Source organism: Aethalodelphis obliquidens, unplaced genomic scaffold (assembly GCF_003676395.1).
Source record: "Aethalodelphis obliquidens isolate GAN/ISIS:26980383/991018 unplaced genomic scaffold, ASM367639v1 scaffold20, whole genome shotgun sequence".
Taxonomy (NCBI): domain Eukaryota; kingdom Metazoa; phylum Chordata; class Mammalia; order Artiodactyla; family Delphinidae; genus Aethalodelphis; species Aethalodelphis obliquidens.
Window position 1 is genome coordinate 3915321 of NW_020837964.1, and position 22593 is coordinate 3937913.

The following is a 22593-nucleotide window of genomic DNA, read 5'->3' on the forward strand; positions in this document are numbered from 1 at the left end:
AAAAGAGACACAGAGAGGGAGACGGGGGTGGGGTGATGGTGGGTTTCAACGCTGGATCTAACGACAGAGTATCATCAGTTCTGCAGAGTGGTCTGAGATGTGAAACGAGAGTCTTCCACCAAACCTTTTAAACAGTTTTATACCAGCCATGATAGAAGCGATACACAATCACATTTTTCTAAAAATTTTCTCCCCCTGGCAAATTTTAATTTGAATAAAAAGATGGCATTTCCAGACATCTCAAAAGAGTCACCGCTCCCACCTCTCACGCATTCACCTGAGACCTCCTGCCACACCTGAGTCCTGCGGTGGTTCCCGGTGTGACGTTCTCTCTAGAAGGTCAAAGCCACCGCTCCCTAATGCTGCTTCCGCCAACGACAATGGCGTGAGAAAGCCAAGCTGACTTGGACTGTTCTTTTCCTATTACTATTATTTAGTACTTTTTGATAATTGCAACCAATACTCATCGTATGCTCACGACACGCCAGGCCCTAAGCTAAGTGCTCTGTGCTGAGAACCTGATTTCATTCTCTTGTAACACAGAAGCTAGGTTATTATTATCCCCATTTTACAGCTGAAGAAACTTTAAGGCTTAGAAAAGCTGTGTAAAGAGCTTTTTAGATAGATATTTTTAAGTAGCTGTCTAAAGCCATAGAGCTAAATACGAGAGTCTAGATAAGCCCCAGCAGAGTCTGAGTCCACAGCCTTGCTGTAGGGCAAGTAGGTAACTGTGCTCATTTGGGGTACAGATAAGGACGCTCCAAAGAGCCGTCAACCACTGGAGTGGATTAAGCCTCCCTCACCAATCCCTACCGGAGCTACAGGTCTTCCTGTTTGGAAGTGATACAGGCAACGTCTGATTTAGCAATGTGACATTTATTCCAAAGCATTTAAAGAAGTTTTCTAATTCCTATTTCAGTAGAGACAGGCAAAGAAGAAGGGTTTAGCACTTTTCACCCACAAATCCTAGGCTTTCATATTAGTTACTCAGGGCCTTCAGGAAAAAAAACTGAACGATTTTAAAATAATAATAAAAGAACTGGGAATTCCCTGGCGGTCCAGTGGTTAGGACTCCGAGTTTCCAATGCAGGGAGCACGGGTTCGATCCCATCAGCTGCGTGGCACAGTCGAGAAAAAAAAGAGAAAAAAGAATAAAGGAGAGGCTTCCCTGATGGCGCAGTGTTTAAGAATCCGCCGGCCGAAGATACCGTTGGTGAGGAAAAGGGAAACCAGCAGCCCTAACCCAGCTCACCCACCCCTTTCCCCCCCTTCCTCATTCTTCTTTTGCTTCTTGTTTGCAGATCCACAGTTGAGACCCTGTGCTCTGTATGTCAAAGTCACACCTGGCTCATTGTTTCCGACGTCTCCACCATTCGGATACAGGACACCAGTCTGCCGGGCCTTCAGGGTCTCAACTAAAAAAGCGAGGTCTTCTATAGGTTCTTCTTCAGCAAGTCTCTCTGTCTGAGGTGCTTAGAATTGTGTAGAAAGACGGTCTCCATAAAAGATTAGAAAAATATCTTTTACGAAGACATTAATATATACGTGAGTGTAATTAAAATGCCTTTTCGGTGTAATATTGTTAATGATTGGTATGCAGAGGAAAATAAAATCCCTGAGTGGCAGTGACTGTGAAAGAGGCATATTTTCAGTTGTTGCTATATTGGGCACTTACACCGAAATCCATTTGCTGGATGTAATTCGAGCTGCTCTGAGCACAGGGAGTTGAAGGAAGCGGTCAGTGTCCGTCAGTGAGACCCGTGCTATTTTTATGCTGATGGCTTTTTCACCCTCTGTTTACAGTGTTAACTGACAGATGCCACAGATGGTCATTAATTCAGAGACATCGTTATCCTACCATGTCAGTTTTAATGAATACTTGGATGAAAGTTAATATAGTGATGAAGGGCTTCCCTGGTGGCGCAGTGGTTTGAGAGTCCGCCTGCCGATGCAGGGGACACGGGTTCGTGCCCTGGTCCGGGAAGATCCCACATGCCGCGGAGCGGCTGGGCCTGTGAGCCATGGCCGCTGAGCCTGCACGTCCGAAGCCTGTGCTCTGCAACGGGAGTAGGCCACAACAGTGAGAGGCCCGCATACCGCAAGAAACAAAAACAACAACAAAAAAACAAAAACAAAACAAAACAAAACAAATATATATATAGTGATGAAAAACTAAACGCAGGAATTTATTGCTAGGTACGGCTGGTTCACGACCTTTCGCAGCATGGATGTTGACACAGGTGGAGTGAAAACTCTGTACTGAAGAATTCAACTGTTGAACAAATTTCTTGGGTTTTGTTGTTGATGCAGTGATGAAAATGTGTATCAAAGTCCTTAATGTGATTCCTGGACTATCAGGTTACATAACATCCATCACTGATGAACCAGCATTATTCCAATAGCATGCAGATGTCAACAGTTTACGTTTTGTAATTAAAGAAACTGTGCAATTTAATTGTTATTCTTGAAGGAGTTGAACTCAAAATAGTTCTGTTCACAGCTTTGTTGCGGTAGGTAATAGTCTATCCACATCGCTGCATTTAACATAGAAAATGGCTAACCCAGTCATTCAGGGAGTTAAAACTAAACACAAGTGACATTTCACAGCAAATGCTGTTTCGAGTCTTTGACTCCTGCGATTCCATATAATCAAGTGGCATTGTTCTGACGACTGCAGCATGTCATGCAATCTGATACTGCAGATTCTGCTCAAAGTACTCTGCCAGTTTACTGCATACGTGTACTAAGCAGGTTGTATTTATCTGAATAAAGAGTCTATTTGAAATTGTTCATTAAATTTGTTAAGCCTATAGGATTTCCATTGGGAAGTGTTTCTGCCTGGACATCTGTTTAAAAAGTAACTAAATGATCTTCATGAGAAGGGTGTATATTCCTCTGTTTTAGTTTTGTAGATTGAGAGAGCTATTGATCCGGTATCAGGATGACCATCACCCATCTTTTCACGGCCTGTCTGACGACAGGTGTTTTGTCTTATTTTTTGACATCCTTCCTTGTATTAACAGTCTAGGGGGTGCAGGGATATGATATAAATATACAGGTATATAAACCTGAGAATGTGCTGCAATCTCTAGTTCCTTTGGATACCTTAGATGTAATATGTTTGTTGGAAGCACTTGTGCTATTTAATGTTTAATTTAATGTTTAATGGTTTTTTTTTTTTTTGGCGGTACGCGGGCCTCTCACTGTTGCGGCCTCTCCCGTTGCGGAGCACAGGCTCCGGACGCGCAGGCTCAGCGGCCATGGCTCACGGGCCCAGCCGCTCCGCGGCATGTGGGATCTTCCCGGACCGGGGCACGAACCCGTGTCCCCTGCATCGGCAGGCGGACTCTCAACCACTGCGCCACCAGGGAAGCCCTTGTTTAATGTTTTGATTTTATAATTTTTGGTATATTCTCATCAGTCTTAGCTCTAGAGTTCAAGCTCTCACTGGGCAGTAGTTACTGTCTATGTGATGTGCAACTTGGCATCTAATAAATGATTTTTTATGATGGTGACGAAAAAAAAAAAGAATCCGCCTGCCCATGCAGGGGACACAGGTTCGAGCCCTGGTCCGGGAAGATCCCACATGCCACGGAGCAACTAAGCCCGTGCACCACAACGACTGAGCCCGTAAGCCACAACGAGTGAGCCCGCGTGACACAACTACTGAAGTCCGCGCGCCTAGAGCCCGTGCTCCGCAACAAGAGAAGCCACCGCAATGAGAAGCCCACACACCACAACCAAGAGTAGCCCCCGCTCGCTGTAACTAGAGAAAGCCCGCACGCAGCAACAAAGACCCAACACAGCCAAAAATGAAATAAATAAAATAAATTAATTTTAAAAAGAGAAGAAGAAAGGAGATGTTTGCAAAGGAGTGGGGACAAAACCGTTATGCACTACGTAATTCTAGATTTTGTTTTACTCGAATAAAACCCCAAGATGTTACGCTTGGATGTGACTTCAGATTTCCAGAAGACGGTGGCGGCTGGCAGACAGACAAGAAAGGGATGGGGCGGCAAGAAGACAAGAAGTTCAGGGGAAAGGCACAGACTCGTGGAAGCTGCCCTAAGATGGGAAATGGAGAACCAGGGCAGGGAAGGGACAGGGGGATGGTGTGTCAGCAAAGCCTCACAGCGGTGCACACAGAGCTGCGTCTGGAACCCACACTTTCCGCCCACAGTGTCACCAGCCGACTAAAACAGAGACCCAGGGACAATGTGGGGCCACTACTACCCCGGGACTGGTTTGTCATCTCCGCTCAGTGCCGAGTCCTGCAACTTCACCATCCAAGGCGAAGAACAGAGCCGCTGCCTCACTTCTCGGATGGAGGCCGTACCAGCGAGACGGATAAAAGGTGTTATCTTGCAGCGTTCAGGTCATTCATGCGACAGACATTTATGAAGCCCCTACCATGTCCTGTGAACTGTGATTAAGTCCTGGGGATACAAAGATGAAGAGGATATGGGCCTTCCTTTCCCAAACACAATCTAAGAAGACACAGACATAAGTAAATGATTATAGCAACGGGACAAGTGCTGTAACTCCAGGATGCAGACGTGCATGGAAGCCCAGAAGCAGAGCCTTCGATGCTGCCTGGGGAGACTTAGACTGCAGCGCTTGGGTCAAATCTGGTAGGAGCCTGACAGTCAGACAAGGGAAGACACTGCAGGAGAAAACAGCACGAAGCCGCGGGCGAGGGGTGGTGGGAACCACCCGACACACACACACAACTGTTCAGACTTATTCAGAACTAGTCGGAGGACTGGGAAAGATAAAAAATATTGCCAAGTCTACCACAACTCTATATTTGCAAGTATTCCCCCAAACCTTAAAATCGAAACATATATAATCAATCCCTTTTCTACCCACAATACTATGAGAGCTGAATTCTCTTATTTGGGGGGGCCTTAACATTGAACAAGAATTGAAATATATGTAATTTTGCACTCCAGTCCTGCTTCTGAGTATAAATACGTGTGTGTTTGTTTGTTTGAAAGTGTAGTTGACAGATGTTTGTTTCAACGTAGGTGAAAAGAGATGGGTTTCTGCCGCTGCGTTGCTTCAAAGCTTTCCAAACGGCCTCCAAGGGCTTCAAGTGCATTGATCCATGGTTCGCGAGGCACGGGCTTCTCCAGACGTCTTCTCTGCAGAATTCTAATTCATGCTGTAAACGTGGAGCTGATTTTCTTTCATCTCAAGGGCTTTAGCTGGAGACAGCTCCCGTTTGGGCTATCCTTTTAGGAAAATAAATGATAAGTAGGGGCCGGTTTACATGAAAGAGAGACAAGGGAATGAAAGGATGGGGCCCGGCATAGAACCTGTCAAGCTTCTGGAGACTAATAACCTCCCTGACGTTACCAGAGGCAATTCAGAAACGCAGCCAATGCGGAGCTGCGCTGGTCTACAGCAGGGCTTCCAACAGTGACTCCATCAACACGCAGGCTGGGTAATTCTTGGTGGTGGGATCTGTCCCGTGGGCCAAGCTGTAGCACGGTTAGCAGCATCCCTTGCCTCCACCCACTGGATGCCGGAAGCAACCCCCAGTCGTGACAACCAAAAGGTCCCTAGATGTCGTCCCCAGTTGAAATCCCCGATCTAGATTAACTCCTAGCAGTAACAACACCAGGGTCTCAATCCTGTTAACTGCTTCCTTTTGAAAATCCTTCTCTCGTTAGTATCACTGTCACGCCCCCAAAAAAAGCCCAATAAAGAATAATCATGATGGGCCCTTGACAATACACAAGTCCCGATAGGAAACAGTTAGGGACCTACAAGAAGCAGGGAACCCTGGGCATGCAATCTCCCTGATCAGAAGAGGCTCCAAATGGCACTAACTACTGAGTTGCCTCTGGGACAGGAAGAGGATGGAGGTGAGTTCGTTTGTTCGGTCATGTGTTTATTTGATCACTCAATAAACATTCTTGAGCATCACAGGGTGCCAGGTGCTGGGCCACGTGGACAAGGCAAACAAAAGTCCGGGCCTCCAGGAGCGTGTGCTCAAGTCAGAGAACAGAGGTAAACAGGCAGCATCATCGTCCGTCATAAGTGCCGGGAATGAAGCACTAGCAGGTTGGAGCTGCAGCCACCGTCCCCGTGTGGTCACCGAGCCAGGGAACGTGGCTCGTTCAAACTGAGATGTGCCAACCACGCAGATCCCAGACTTAGCGCAGAAAGAGAACGTACGCTGTCTCATTAATAATTTTTATGTTGATTAGATATGTCAACGATAATATTCTGGATATCTTGGATTAAATAAAATCTACCAGCAAAATTAACTGGGCCTGTTTCCTTTACTTGTTTCGCGTGGCTGCCAGAAGCTGAAGCCCATGCATGTGGCTCAGCCTGAGAGACCTCCACCACCAGCGTCCTCGGCCCCAGGAAATGACAAGTTTACGGGCTCTGCGGTGGGAATGAACTTGGCCCAGCTGAGGCTGGCAGAGCTGCAGGCCGTGCACTAGGTAGGGGCTTGGGAGCCAAGTTAAGGAGTCGGGATTTCACCCCAGCAACAACGGGAGAGCAATGGAGGGTTTGCACCAGGGGAACACCACAGTCTGTTTCCGATTTTGCAAAGATGCTGCACTCGGATGGCCGTGCAGAGAGTCGACAGGCACGGAGGCGAGGACAGAGCAGGACCACCAGGCGGGAGGGCTCAACCTAGCGGGACCCCTCGGCTTTCAGCCCCTCGACGTGACCTGAGAGAGGAGGTCTTTGCCACAGGGCACAGGACTCTTGTTAATTCCCCTTACATTAGATTTTGATTATGTACACGACCTCTTTCGTCCTCCTCACTTTCTTCTTTCAGATTAGTGAAATTTTTTTCTTTTTCTTTTTGGCCTCACCGCACGGCATGCGGGATCTTAGTTCCCCGACCAGGGGTGGCCCTGAAGTTTTTCATCGCCCACACCGAGCCTCGGGGTTCTAAGAGCGATCCTGCTGCTTCAAGAAGTTCAGCGTGATCTACCCCCTCCTAGAGCAGAGAGGGAACCAGACCAGCTTTCCTCCGTGGATGGGTTTCCTATTCCTGTACACCACCACACGAACTAAGTGGGGAGGGGTCTTAGGTTTTCACTGTTCTGATCTCACTTAATTCTTTTACTTCAGTCTTGGTATTTACTATGAACGCACAGTTCCGTTCCGTTTTCTTCTCTGGTGCGGTTTTTTCCCCCACTTTTCTTGGGCCCTATTTTTGATCTTAGCCTCCCTGCTTTACTCCCAAAGCCTCTCGCTCAAGGATGTCAGCTGCACGGCAGCCCTCCAAGCTCATTTACCCTGGTATTTTCCCTTTGCTCTGCTGATCCTAGAGTCTCCTTTTTCCCCAGCTCATTGGTCATTTTTGCTACTGGTGAGTCGTCTTCTCTGACTCATGCCAGGCTGTGATGCAAAGGCCTCAGAGCACACCTGTCTGTGAAAGGCTGTCCCTGAGGAACACGGCCTGCACCCAGGCACGAGCTTGCGCATGTGGATTTGGTAAAGAGGAGAAAAAAATAATCCCCTTTTCTCTCTCTCTTTTTCTCCCCTCCGAATTTACCATTTCTTTCAGCTTCTGTTGGAGATTATCCCTACGGTGGGGTGAGTCTTGGTCATTCGTTTTGCATCCTTGTTTTTTTCAGTCTTAACCGAATTGGTTACAATATTGCTTCTGCTTTGTTGTGGTTGTTGGGCCGTGAGGCATGTGGGATCTCAGCTCCCCCACCAGGGATCAAACCCACACCCCCTGCATTGGAAGGTGAAGACTTCACCACTGAACCGCCAGGGAAGTCCCGTCATTTTGCGTCTTTAGAGGCAGGAGAACATTTCTTGAATGAGCCCAGAAAGCCTGAGGGGTGACAGATTTTCCTTCTGTGAGGTTCCTCCTCTGGGGCACAACATGGAGTCTCACCCGTGTGCCACACTGGGATCACGCTGCCTTTTGAGAGCTATGAAGATACCACCAAACTCAGGGGAGACGACGTGTACACGCAGCTTTGGTACCTGGACTGAACCTGCCTGGAGCTGCGAGCCAGCTCTGCCCTTACAAGCAGATGTGACGGAGGCCTCTGCCTCTCTGCGCCTCGGCTTTCTCACCTGTGAAACGGGGAGGGTATCAGCAGCTCCCCCATTAGTGTTCTTGTGAGGTTTAGGGACACCCCCCAGAGAGCACCCGGCACAGCAAATCCGAGCTGGAAAGACACCATCTCGATCCCCGGGGGAAACACACCATCAACTGCCCCTCCCTCCTTCCTTCCCTGAGTCTCTGTACGCACCTCTTCATCAGGGCTAACCCTGAAGTTCAAGGAACCCGATCCAAAAAGCACCCCATAAATACAAGCTCTTTCCCCACACTCTTCCCTGAAAGCCCCACATTTTACCGTTACAGACTCATTTAAGCACCTCCCGTCTAAATATAAAACTCCTGGCTGAGGTGTTGTCATTAGCTCTTAGCACCTGGGAACAGACCAGCCTCTCAGGTGCCCACAGCAAGGGGTCCGAAAAGGCCGGAGGAAGGAGGAACGGAAAGCAGGGATGGGAGCACAGCCCGTGGGGTGGGGCGGGGTGGAGGTGATACTTGGGGACAGCAAAGGACAGCAAGGTCTTTGCAAGGAGACAGAAGAAACTGGTGGAGATGGTGCCACTGGGGAAGAGACTGGGAAGCTGGGGGAGGGTAGGGGAAGCAGTGACAGAAACCACTTTTCACTGGACATCTTTCTGTATTATTTGAGTTTTGTACCGTCTGCATGTATGACCCAGCCAACAAAAAATGAAATAAGGGAGCGGGGGATATTGGGTATTTGGGTGAGACAGAGCCAGAAACAAAAAGGTCCTGAAGGCGAACGGACCAGTCGCGTTGGCTATCTCGCTGGCAGCCTGCCCTGCTCTCACCGCCCCCGCCCCCCGGGCCCAAATCAGAAAAGTCTCTCTATGAACTCCTGCACGGCTCATCTTTAGAACATCGGCAATACTTTCTCAGGGTCAAAATCTGAGACACTGCAACTCAGAGTTCTCCAGACCTTACTTAAAAGCCCCTCAGAATCACTGGAAAAGCCCAACAAAGGAAAAACGCGACTTCTCTGATGTTGTGGCCTCCGGCTTTGACCAGCTGCGCGAGGTCTGACCTGGGAACATCGTGTCCAGCTGCACCGTTTATCTCACTGTCAGTGAGCCACTCCTCTACCACAAGGACGACGGGGTAAAGCAGAAGGCCAAGGGAGGAAATCATCCCTCCAGGGCCCCTGAAGAGCCATCAGAGAAACCCACATCCTAACCTGGGCCGGAGCCACGAGAAAGGCCTGCCACTGGCGGATGGGGGAGGGGAGGAGAGGCCATGGGCTCTGCAATCAGTCAGGAGGCTGGTCGGGTCCTGCACGACCTCCGGCAAGTCACTCAACGGCTCAGACCCTCCCTCCCCTCACCTGAGACACACACAGATCACAAGCTGTCAGTTGCGAGTTGTAAGCATCACAAACGCTTCGGGCACAAACATCCAAAACCATGTCCTTAGCCTGAAAAACAACCCAGCCCCTCCTGCCAGTTCTTCCCTTTAAAAGGTCGATGGATCTCGAAGTTAGAAGGTGTTATGCATTGAATTGAACAATGAAAAGAGACGCTGAAGTCCGAAGCCCTGGAACCTGTGAATGGGACCTTATTTGGAAACAGGGTCTTTGCAGATGTAATTAGTTAAGATAAAGTCATTATGGAATAGGGTGGGCCCCAAATCCCATTTGACTGGTGTCCTTACAAGAAGAGAGGAGACAGAGAGACACGCACAGAGGGAAGATAATGTGAAAACACGCACACACACACACACGCACACGCACACACATGCACGCACGCACATGCACGTGCGGAGAAGGCCATGTGACCACAGAGGCAGGAGTAGGAGTCATGCAGCTGCAAGCTGAGGAACAGAAAGGATGGCTGGAAACCCCCAGAGGCTGAGAGGGGGCCCCGAACAGACGTTCCCGCTGAGCCCCCAAGAAGGAAGCAACCCTGCTGACACCTTGATTTTGGATGTCTTGCCTCCAGATCCGTAAGAGAATATCTATTGCTCTAAGGCCCCCAGTTTGTGGTGCTTTGTTACAGCAGACCTAGGAGACTCATACAGAAAGGGATCTGGGTTTACTGTCTATCTAAGGCTTGAATTCTCTTGCCCGATGGTCAGCTAGCCAGCCTGTGGATGGCTGTCTCTAGTAAAAGACGACTAGTTTAGTATCTACCAATGCAGCAACCCCTCCCATCTTCGAAAAGGTCTGTCATAAAAATCATTCATTCAACAAATATTCATTGAGCACCTACTACGTGCCAGGCAGGCACGGTTTGGAGCACTGTTGATACAACGGTAAAACGGGGAGCAGACACTAAGAGCACTTACAAATAAGGCCATTTCTGATGTTTTGAAGAAAGTAGAACACCGTAACACCAGTGAGTGGGTTGGGGACCAGGATGAAATTATTTATATTGTTAGGGAAGGTCCCACTAAGCATGTGATACTGGACCAGCGACCTGAATGACAAGGAGTCAGCCACGGAGAATCTGGCCGGAGGAAGAGCCAGTGCAAGGACCTGAGGCAGAGCAAGCTAGACCTGGACAAAGCACAGAAAGAAAGAGGGACTTTTGTGAGAGAGTGAGAGAGGGTTAATTGATGAAGCTGGAGAAACAAGGAAGGTCAGTCAGTCCTCGTATAGTAGACCCAGGTAAGTAGTTTGCATCTGACCGCAAGACTACTGAGAAGTCACTGGGGAGAGACATGATTTGATTCTTCGTTTTTAAAAGATCACTCTGACACCATAAAGTTCTTATAACTGAAGTCTTTTTAAGTATAACTTTTGTCCTTTCATTCTTGGGATCTTGGACCCTCACAGAACAAGTCTGATAAATGACATTCCTGAATCATGGCTCCCAAGATTTCCAGGCTTACCAGCTCTAACTCATTCCCCACTGTAGCATTTCCAGTAAATATGCATGATGTTTTTTTCTATGTCCTTCATTAAATGTGATGCCCAGAAAAGAACTCGATATTCTAAGCACGAAGTAGATGAGAACTTTCACCTTGGTCATTCCAGATCTACATGTCCATTGACGTGCCCCAAGATTGCCTTGGTTTTAATTCTGTTTTGTAGCACTGACCTGCTGGAACACATCTCAGATAACCTCCGCTGGTGTCCTTTTTCAGATCTAGATGCTCAGATCGAGAAAACAGGATTCAAGCTTATTCTTCCCTAATGAGAACAGCTGTGCCCTCTTTAAAAAAAAAAAAAGTGTCACCATAACGCAAACAATGCCATGCATAAAAAACTGGATAAAATAAACAAAAGTACTGGGCCAACTCCTCAGGTTTCACAACCACTGCATTTTTCTTCCGGGTGGAGGACAAGGAAAATGATTATGGTAAGTTTCCCTAGAATTGCTTTGGTCTCTTGCATCACGTGGCTGAAGACACCTAGACTATTAGGAAACACTGAGCGCTTGGGCAAAAGACACTCCCTGCGATCATACTTCCCACTAGATTTCTCAAAGACTTAAACAAATCTGAGTAGGCGCAGACTGCCGAGCCTGGGATAGAGGGAAGTGGTGAAGAGAATCCACACCTGCGAGCCAAGCTGACTTAGCAGGTGGGGCAAGCGGTGGGAGAGGAGGATGCTGGGAAAGCCCTAGGGCCCTGGGCTGTGTGTGTAATCTGTCCTCATCCTTCCCACAGCCCACTCGGCAGAGCGGTGACGGGCCACTGCAGCTGGTGTCACATGGCTAGGATTAACGCTCTGCTTTGCCCCCTAGTAGCTAAGTGACCTTGAGCAAGTCACTTAGCCTCAGTTTCCTCATCTGTGACATTTGTGAAGATCAATTAAGATTCTGTGTGAAAGACGTTTGCAAATTACTCCGTCCCGTAAAAGTGAGGGGTTATCATTGGCAAAAAGGATTTTTACCCCTCCCTTTGCATGTCATGAGGGTTGACTTTTCCTGACGTTTTCTCTTCCCAGGCTGCTTCTGATGGTTCTTTTAACTGGATTATTTTCTTTTTTGAGGGAGGATGGGGAGGCATGTAGCATGACTCATCCCACCCTAAACCCTTCCTAAAGACTATCCTAAAAGAAGTACCCTCAGAGCCATCTGGGGTCACCCCAAAGCAATTTACCTTCAAAGAACCAAAGCTATTGTCATGCAAAAACAAGCACATCTAATATCTGTGGATACCCTCCACTCTCTGGAAATCCGAAGCAAGTTATTTAAGGCTTGTGATTTACTCAGGTCACCGAGTAGCTTTTCATTGGCCTTAGTCGTTATGTTCTCAAGTAATATAAACTATCTTCACATTAACTCACACAGGCCATACAAAAGACAAACACTGCAAAAAACAAAACAAAACACAGGAATGGACTCCAGAACCAAATAAGAAGTTAACCTGCTGCTCGCTAAAGTGTCTATGCCTGAGTCCTTAGCCATCTTCATTTCCTTAATGGAAAAAGAGAATCTTATGAGTCAACTTTCTCATCGTGAGCTGATCTCAATAGCCGGTCGCCCTGTGTTTCAAATGCGTAAGCAGTCCTATTTCTGCACAAGGTGGAAATAAAAACCAGTGACAGCCCAAGGGAGAGATGGAACAATGGGAGAACATACACTTCCAAACAGAACCGTGAAAAGATGGGAAGAAGCGCTCACGTGTAATACAACTGGATTTTTTTTCTTTGCTTAATTCGGTGTTAAGCATCTTGGCTGCCCTGGTTTAGGGTGAGGGAGGGGGTGCCTCTCAGCAAATGAGCCCAAAACCTTAGCATTAGGTGACAATGGTCTGGAGGGCGGTCTGGCTACAGCAGCCTGGTCCCTGACAGCTGTTGGCTTGCCTCCAAACGCTGACTCGCCTCAGGGACAGCCTGCATGTCAAGCACCTCACCTGTGCCAGCTCAGAGGTGAGTTCCTGCCCAGTCTGCAGGCTGGCACCCTGGCCTCACACTTAAGCACAGTCATAGGAGCTGGCTGGTGCCCACTGCCAAGTCCTCTTCCTCTTCCCAAATCCAATCAACGTACAACCCAGGGAAACCCAGACCCCTCCAAGGGGCAACTCGCACCCAGCTCCAGAAAGACCGCATCCTGTCCTTTCCAAGACCCTGGACGCTGGTGCAGGCCACCCTGAACCAGCTGTTCCAAACAGCCTGTAACACTGTGTCGGTAGTGCTGGCCCCTCTGCGAAGCTCCTCCTGCTTCCTGAGCCTGGGGAGGAGGGGGCCCTGGGAAGGCACAAGCTGAGCCCTTTCTCCTTGGCCCCCATGCCGCCCCCAGCTGCCACCCCAGGAGCAGAGGGACAGCAAACTTAAAATCCAACACACAGCACAACTTGGCAAATGTCTTTCCCATCCCGGTCCCACGCACCCCTCCCCAGCACGCCCTTCCAGGAGTCGAGGCAGGGCGGAGGGGGGCGGGGGGGGGGAACCGGCTCCATCCCTAAGCCACCTGGCGACACCGTCAGCCACCGGGGAGCGGGGACACCTTGTCCAACCCCCCCCACACAGGTATCGCACTGCTCCTGACACGGTGGGCTCCTGCCCCGCCTTCCCATTTCCTGCAGAAACCCCAGAGGCCCTCGACCCCACCCCACGGTCCCTCACCCGCCGGTCCCTGGGCGCTCCAGCTGTCGCCCCTCGGAGAGCCCCCTCGCCGCCGGGAGAACCCGGCACGCCTTCCCCTCTCGGCCCCTGGCAGGGTCCCCTCTCACCGCGGCGGGGGCCGGCCGGCCGGCCGGGCAGACGAGGAGCGAGCGGGCGCCGTCGGGCTCGGGAATGCGGCCACTGCTCCGGCCCCAGAGCCGGGTCCTTCTGAGGCGCCGGCCAGCGCGAGCTGTCAGTCAGCTGGCCACGCCCGCCCCCGCCCCCGCCCACCCCGCAACCCCCCCGGTCCCGTCTGCGCAGGCGCGGGGCGGCCCGGGAGCGGCGTCACGTGACGGGGCGGTGCAGCTGTCGGCGCCCGGCCCTCCCGAGGGTTTCGGTCCACGTCCCGCGTCGCTCGGGCCTGGGGTCGTCCCTCGGCGGGAGGCCTCGTCCTGCGGCCCTGGCACGCTCGGGGACTTACCGTGGTTCGCTCTAACAGAGGGTCCCGGGAACCCCGTTTGCTGGATCTGCTCAAAACTAGGGTGTTCTCCGGGGCGGGGCAGAGCTGGGTGGGCGCAGGCCGCTATGCAAACAAATGAGTGGGTGATTTGGTGATTTTGGAGGGGGGAGCCCCGGCAGGGAGCCAGAAGGTATGGCCTGATAATGGTTGCTTGCCCGCCGTGGTATCCGCACCTTTAAAACAAGGATGCCCTTTGCCATTTCCTCCTCGCCTATTTCAGAGTTAGGGTGACGTCTTGACATTAACGAGCATACTTGTAAAACAAGTCAAGCGAGGATGTATGGAATAGAAGGGCAGTTTGAGGCCGATTGATTTTTTGAAAGGGGGCTTCTTAAAAGCTGATGGATTCCACCTTCTGCTCTGAAACGTCTAGGCCAATCAGCATCTTTTCACCAGATACAATAAACACAATTTTCAGGCTGTCGGGTTTGGGTTTCTTCCACGTGTCTTCAATTCAAACAAACCAAAACCACAAAAGGTAAAAAATAAAAGTACCTCCTAGGGGAGCTTTTTCCGTTCTAGAGCAAGTACAGAAATGTAAACTGACACCCCCTCCCAGTAATTTTGCGGTTATGGCAAACTTGGTTCCAGCACCTAGCAAAACAGTGTGGGCTCTGACGCCTCAAATTCTCTAAAGGCATTTCCAGAGCTACACTGCAGTGCTCCTTCTGGGGGTTGGCTGTATGACATAATAAAGCTCTACCTTTAAATGAATGCCCTGGTATCTGAACTAGGGCAGACTGTCCATTTCAGAAAACTGGGGGTTCTCCGAAGTCCTAGCAGTTCTTTAGTCTTTAGTTCCTGGAAGTCTTTAGTTCCTAGAAGGAACTAAAGATCTGCCATGTAGGAGAAAAGATGACATATGGATTGGTGATCAAGTGTCTTTCCTGTGCACCAAGCATGGAGCTGCTGATCGCAGGGAAGTTGGCCTATTGAACTTAAAAGACTTTCTGGGAGGGAGGTCTTCCCTGGCAGTCCAGTGATTAAGACTCCCTTCCCCACTGCAGGGGGCATGGGTTCGATTCCTGGTTGGGGAACTAAGATCCTGCATGCCCGTGTGGTGTGGCCAAAAAGTTAAGAAAAAACTTGCTGGGGGAAGTTAAAGGGACCAACGTGGAGGACAAAGCTGGAAGCTGTGGTTCCACAAGAGTTATGGGGCCTTCAGCACCACAGGTCCATTCCAGGTTTGCTTGACCAGCTCAGTGTAGCCATCATGTGCAAGAAACCGGATCTCTGGGTGTTTTAAGCTTGGTATGAAATCAGGAAGGGAAGGAGTGTAAGGTGGCGTTCATTCCCTTATGTGGGCACTACAGATTGGTGGGCATGCCATTGGTCCCTGTGAGTTTCTGCCCTGCGTCCAGCAGAATACAAGCCCATCATGAAGACTTTATGGGATGGAGGAGGGTCATATGTGTGGCTAGAGGAAGTCCTCCCTTGGTTCAGTGAGTGAACCCAGGACCAGGCATGGGCTCTTGCAGCCTTGTTCTGACTCTGGATATACCAACTAGTCAAGAAAATTGGAAAATGTGAGTTTATTCAGGGTCGGATTCCATTTGGGGGAAATGTCATTTCTCCTCAAGAGATTCATATGGACCTTATCTCTCCATACCACATAAAAGATATTCCGTACTTGCCAGCAAGTTGGAGAGAGGCAGATGATATGGCCATTTTATTTTAAAAAAAAAGGGGGGGGGTAGTGAGTTCTACAAACCACAGACCAGTGAACTTGACATTGGGCCTGGGAAGCATTCAGGCCAGGTAACTCATGAAAAACATCTGTGACCCCTCAGAAGAGGAAGCACTGACGTCAAAGACCAAGTCATGCTGGCTTAAGCATGAGATTTCAAGCTATGAAATCTATAGACTCATAATTCAAGGAAATATGATAGAAGTAGTGTATTTGCACCTGGAAGGTATATTTACCAAAATTCTTTCAGTAATAAGTGACAGAAATCCCGGCAAACTGGTTTTTCAAAAACTGAAAAGTTCTGGGGTTGGCCCAGCAGGATCCAGGGGCCAAGTGATGTCATCAGAACTTGGTCTCTCTCCCCTTCTTGACTGCTTCCCTCTGAGCTGGGCTTCATTCTCAGATCAGGTTCTTTTTATAGAGTGGTCTTCAGCAGCAACAGGCTTATGTTCTCTCAACTCAGCAGCCCCTGTGGAAAAAAAGAATTTTCTCCTTCGGTATTTCCAGCAAACGTCTCAGGATTTGGTCTGAAAGGACGAGCAGCGCTCATATGCTCATGCCCTTAAACCAATCGCTGAGGCCAGGTGTTGGAGATTGGCCCCACCTAACTACTGGGTGGAGAGGAAGGGAAGGGTGGGTGCCCATGGGAAACTGAGGTGCTCTTGCCAGAAGAAGAGGGGTGGGTTTGGGTCAGGCAACGGAAAGCAACAGGGGCTTCCCTGGTGGCGCAGTGGTTAAGAATCCGCCTGCCAACGCAGGGGACAGGGGTTCGAGCCCTGGTCCGGGAAGATCTCACGTGCGGCGGAGCAACTAAGCCCGTGTGCCACAACTACTGAGCCTGTGTGCCACAATTACTGAAGCCCGCGTACCTAGAGCCCGTGCTCTGCAACAAGAGAAGCCTGCGCACCGCAACGAAGAGTCGTCCCCACTCGCCGCAACTAGAGAAAGCCCGCGCACAGGAAAGAAGACCCAGTGCAGCCAAAAATAAATAAATAAATAAATTTATTTTAAAAAAAAGGGAAAGCAGCAGATACCCGGAACCAAGCATTTGCTAAGATATCTTGTGATATTGTATAATGAGCATGAAGAAAAGGTGGGAGAAATAGTATATTCATTTGATGGGTGAATCAATATTCAAAATACTTTGATTAAAGGATGAATCCAAAAAAGAACTATACAGGATAAAGCAGGCAATGTGGCTTCTCCACTTTATCAGTTTAATTAGTCTCTGAGCTCCACGACAGGCAGGACCTTTGGTTTTGCTCACCCCTGTGTCTGCAGCACTTAACATGGTTCCGAGAGTAGGCGATTAAATATTTGTTGAATGAACCAACACAGGTTTAAGATAAGGATCTGGGGGGTGGAGGTGGAGGAAAAGAAGAGGACTGAGTTGTTGGAGCCAGAGCACAAGTGGGCAGGGACTTGCTTCCAGGCAACTTGGTGGATCAGGTCCTGGTAGGAGGAGCTGGGGATCACATCCCAGGTGAGCCCTCAGGACTTGGTATAGAGCTGCTATGTATAGCGCATGGCCTCTGGCTCCTTAGAGAGTGAGAATGTTATGGTATAAAGAGCAGGATCGTCAGAGCTGGACAGAAAGAGGTCTGCAGGCTAGCTGGGCTCTGCTTCTTTGGGGCGATCACTTAACTGAGCCTGTTTTCTCAGCTGCACAAAGAGATCGTACCAGTTTCACAGACATGAGGATGAAGAGAGTCTATGAGGCAGCGAGGCTCCTCTCCTAGCTGTATGACCTTCAGCACACTCCTTAAACTCATTGGGCCTGTTTCTTCGTCTGAAAAAGGGGCCAACCATGGCACGTTCATTCATTCATTCAATGCATATTTATTGAGTCGCTGCATTTGGACAGCGAACGAGACCAACAAAATCCCTGCCTTTCACGAGGCTTGCATTGCAGTGAGGGATAAACGATGGCATAACTAAGTGACAGAGGATGTTAGCTGACTTGTGACCAGGAGCAAAGCAGGGAGGGGGAAGTGAACTGTTGCAGGAATGGGAGAGAGGGAGAATTTTTCAATAGGCTGCCGGGGAGGAAGATGTGCTCCGAGTCAAGTCCTGAAGGGCCTGAGAGAGCCAGCTTGGGACATCCAGGGGACACAGAGCCCCAAGCACAGGCCTGCTGCCGCAGCAGGCTTTACCCACAGCTGGAGGTGAGGTGGCCCAGTGAAAAGGAATTCAGGAACATATCATACCACTTTGGGTTTCTGGACTTCCTGGGCCTTGTTCAACACCATGGGTTGTGGAGTTTCAACCTTCCGGCTTCCTGATGCATTCAACATCACGATCTCAGTGGAAAAAGTAAGAAACCACCCAAACTCCCTTCTGAAGAAATTTCTGATTTTCCACTGTACAATAAACCGTTGGAAGTCTCTCTCTCTTTCTCCCACTGTTTACTTAAAGTACAGCATACAAATCATAAATGTACGTGGCTGAATTTTTACCAAGTGAACACTCATACAACCAGCACCCAGGTCAAGAAATAGAATATAACTGGCACCCTAGCATCCCCACCTCAGTGGTCATCACTGCCCTGCCCTGTCTTCCTCCACCAAAGATCAGTTTTGCCCAACTTTGAGCTTTTTATTAATAAAATTATACAGTATGTACTCTTTCATGTCTTGCTTCTCTTATTCAACATCCTGTGTGAGATTTATTTGTATTGTTGTATGTAGTGTGTACTTTCATTCTGTACCGTATTTCACTGTATACGTATACCACGATTCATGCATTCTACCCCCAAACTACAAACAACCTAAACATCTGTGAACAACACTGTACTGTGTATTGTGGGAACATTCTAGCACAAGTCTTTTGGTCCACCTTCAGCAGGTACTCCTAACAGCTGCCCTGGGCGGTTTAATCATCACATCCCTACCCCCAGCAGTGAGGTGTATGGAAGTCCCAGTTTTTCTACGTTTGCCAGCACTTGTTTTTTCACGTTAGCCGTTCTAGTGGGTGTGTAAATACGATTTCATTGTGGTTTAAGTTTGCATTTCCCTGATGACTAATGAAAATGAGCATTTTTTCATGTTTTGGATATTCTTTTGTGAAGTACCTGTGTTTTGCCAATTGTTCTATTGGGTTGTCTCATTCAATTTTTATGTATTTAAAAATGGATACATGGTTTACAAGCTTAACAAGTTACAGACCTATTCCTTGTATATTTTTCCAGGGATATTCTGTGTACGTAAACATATACATCCCCCAAATCTTCTTTTTCACACAAATACAGTTTTACACAATGGACTTAATATACCTCAAAGGCCACTGCACACCACAGCATTCCCTTTGTATGTATAACACACTTTATTTAATATACTGATGGCACACAGGGCGATGCAGTTTTTTGCTTCTACAAACATCCTACTGTAAACATTGAAGTGCAAACATCTTTGTGTACATGGGTGAGTCTGCCTGTAGGATAAATTCCTGAGCGGGACTGCTGGGTCACAGGGTGCGTACACTTAGATTTTTGTGATTCACATTTGCTATCTTGCTCTGCAAAGAGCTGAATAAATTGACAATGGCATCAATTTGGGCTGCCTTGGCAACAGAGGATTCACCGAACTTTCATCTTTGCCAACCCACTCGGTGAAAAATGCGGTCTCTTGGTACTCTAAATTTGCATTCGTTCCTTTTACTTTGAATGAGGCTGAGGATCTTTCCACGTGGTTGAACAGAGGCTCCACTTTAAAAGAACTATTTCCTGGGATGAGTGGTTAGCTGGAAACTAGCTCCTGATGGCTAAACAGAACTAATCCTGAAGATGGGATGTTTCCCATCCTTGCAAGGGCGTCCAATGTTAGGTTTTTGGTTCTATGGGCCTTATGAAATCAAGGTGAGGCAAAAAACTGTGTTGAACCACAGTCTCAGAACAGGAAGAAACCTTAGAAATCAAGTCTGAGATCATATTTTAGAGATTAAAAAAAAAAAAAAAGCTGAGGTTTGGAGAGGGGAAATGACTTGCAGAAGACCACATATCAAGTCTGTTGAGAAAGAGATGAAAGTCCTTGAAAGAGTTGAATTGTTTTTGTCAACTGCTGTCATCCCTGTTAAATATTTGAGTGAATGATTTTACTGTGCTATTTCCTTTAGCAACAATGCAATTTTAAAGTCACAATAAACAAGCCTATACAAGTGTGGGGACAGAGGAGAATTATCAGTCTTTTTGTGAAAGACTTTGAAATGGGTCAAAAAAAATTATTGGGTGCCTTCAATGGACAGCTAGGTGTTGTCATGCACACCCTTGGGTTATGTGGTTCTACGGATTTTTTTCTTTGCTTTAAGCTATTTATAACTCTATAGGTTTTGGTGAATCGAAAGCAATCCTAGTGATTCTGTTACCAAGGCTGTTGCCCCAGAATCATATCCCTGACCCTCCCTCGAATGGAAGCCAATTATTCTTATCTAAGTTTCAGGAGGAAGATGCAAACAGAAAAAAAATAAGAACTGGTTAGAACCAACCAGGCCCAAGATGGCCGAAGATTTGACTTCCAGTAGACCTTGAGCCTCATTATACTCTGTAATATATTAGCATATGTTAAATGACACACCCACCAGGGCCACGAAGTTGACGACTGCCATGACAACAACCAGAAAAGCCCATATAAGGACTGAAAAGGAGAGTTGCAACGGTTCAAGGTCCAAACCACACCCGTTCTCCAGTAAGTCAGGAATATTCCTCCCACTCCTTCCAATTCCCTCCTTTTAACCTCGACCTGCCAATATATTTGGTGGCTCCCCCTGAATTGGGTGGAGAAGTCGATTTGCGAACTAGATGCCCCCTTTCCATTCTTTGGCCACTAAATACAGCTGGTACTGTTCCAGTCTCAGCACTGGTTTCATCGTTGTCTGTGCGAATCTGATCGGAAAAAGACAAGAGGTCTCGGCTGGGGCTAGGACCCCGGCGCAGGTCCAGCTGACCAACCTGGTAACAATTTTTGTCCACCGACATCAGACATACAAATGAATCTCGTCTGGTAGAAGTTCAATTGACTTCCCCATTGTAGAAGAAGCCAGAAGCAGCTACTAAGCAAATTCACTGCAGCCTTCCTCACTGCACACGTGCCTGCCTTTCGGACTCATCTCTGAACCACATGTATCACCTTACCTACTTCCTCATGAATCAGTGAGTTAAATTAAATCTCTGACATGTGTTTATATTTGTATGACAGTCATGATTTAAGCTTTTCTTTTTTTTTTAAAGATACTCTTTTGGGGGGAGGGATAAATTAGGAGGTTGGGATTAACATACACACTACTATATATAAAATAGATAACCAACAAGGACCTACTGTATAGCACAAGAAACTATACTCAATATTTTGTAATAACCTATAAGGGCAAAGAATCTGAAAAAGAATAGATACATACGTATATCTATGTATAACTGAAATCACTGTGCTGTACACCTGAAACTAACACGATATTGTAAATCAACTATACTTCAATTAAAAAAAAAGATACTCTTAATTTGCTCATAGCAAGTATATCTTAAGCATAGCAGGCACTTGTAGTCTTGATGTTCTCCAAACACAATCATCCTTTCTTTCAGCCTATGCAAAAAGAATTGACCACGGATTGGAGGCCTACCCCACTTTTCTTCCACGTGGGAATAAACAGACCAGGAGATAGGAGGCTCAATGAGGGTTGACTGAATGCATAGTCCCATTGTGAGTGCAGAGGTACAGTAACAAAATTTTAAGCTTTCAAAGTTCAAATTTTGATGATTAATGCACCCCTTACTTCCAAAAGCTTGGCTGGATAAGCGTTCCTGGGAGTAAGAACGGTAAATTGTGAAAAGGTGGCTTGCAGGCAGTGGGAGTCTGATAGATCCCGCAGCTGCAATGACTGTTTCTAATCAATCTTACAAGTTAGTGGGTACTTAAAGAGTTTAATAACAAACACTGAGCGCCTACTTCCCAGCCCTGCGGAAATTGTCCCAAATATTCTAGGAAATACCACTCCCACCCCCCAAAAAAACCCAAACAAAACCCAACCACGTTTCCACCTTCAAAAACCTTAGGATTTAGCATCTGGAAGGAATCGCTGGGATGCCATGGTTTCCAGGTCGCTCAGAGGGGAACCAGAGGCTCAGCGAATCAGGAATCGCGCATCCAATGGCGCTTCCCCTACTCCCTACGTGCTTTCTGGCTCCGTCGTTCCCACTCGCGCTTCTCCATTAACCCGTGTTCCGTCCTCGCACGCCGTATAGGTCACACCTAACGCTGGCTCAGAAGGGCCACCGCGGGCTCAGTAAACCCGGGCAAGAACTCCCCGAGTCAAAAAGCCTAGCCGCGCGGCTTGGACCTTGCGGTAGCACGTAGCCCTCATCCTTTCTCTTCCGGACTTCAGTTTGAATGGGTCCCTTTATTTTAGCGAGGGGACCTTGCGACTAAGAGTCGCCTTTCTCTGGGAAATGTCAGTCTTTAAGGTCCTCTGTCCCAAAGGGATCCCGGCCGCTGAGTCCCAGCAAACCACCTCAAACACGCTTCTCCGCTGCCGGGAGCGGCGCGACCGGAACTGCGCAAACGCGGCGCCGCTGACCACGCGAGGTTCACTTCCGGGGGTCGTGCCGCCAAGCTCTCCAGGTTGGGCTCTGTCTCTCGTGTCCGCTCGGAGGCCGCCTCCCTCCGACCGGCCCGGCAGGACCGAGCCGAGCCGCGGGGCCCCCTCCGGCCCGGCCATGAGTGCGGCCGCATGATGCGTCCCTGCCTCGGCCGCTGCAGTCGCCGCCGCCGCCGCCGCAGGCCGGGAGGAGCCGCAGCGCCGGGCGACCCCGCCCGGGCCTCGGGTGAGTGCGGTGGGCCGGGGCG

General features: G+C 48.6%; 1 protein-coding gene and 1 long non-coding RNA gene across 9 annotated transcripts in view; both read right to left on the reverse strand.

Annotated features, from left to right (window-relative positions):
- KIAA0513 (KIAA0513 ortholog) overlaps positions 1–13792 on the reverse strand; it is a 60367-nt gene extending 46575 nt beyond the window's left edge. For 2 of the 8 annotated variants that reach the window (XM_027119085.1, XM_027119089.1), the window contains exon 1: positions 11104–13779. The gene's annotated coding sequence lies outside the window, so the exon portion shown is untranslated. Of the gene's footprint in view, positions 1–11103 lie in introns of all 8 variants that reach the window. The other 6 variants (XM_027119082.1, XM_027119083.1, XM_027119084.1 and 3 more) reach the window with 6 other exon arrangements.
- Positions 13793–15730: 1938 nt separating this feature from the next.
- LOC113626996 (uncharacterized) lies at positions 15731–22326 on the reverse strand. The gene is made up of 2 exons (XR_003435384.1): positions 21789–22326; positions 15731–16232 (listed from the first exon to the last, which is right to left on the reverse strand). It is a non-coding gene; the product is annotated as an uncharacterized LOC113626996 (long non-coding RNA).
- Positions 22327–22593: the final 267 nt, after the last annotated feature.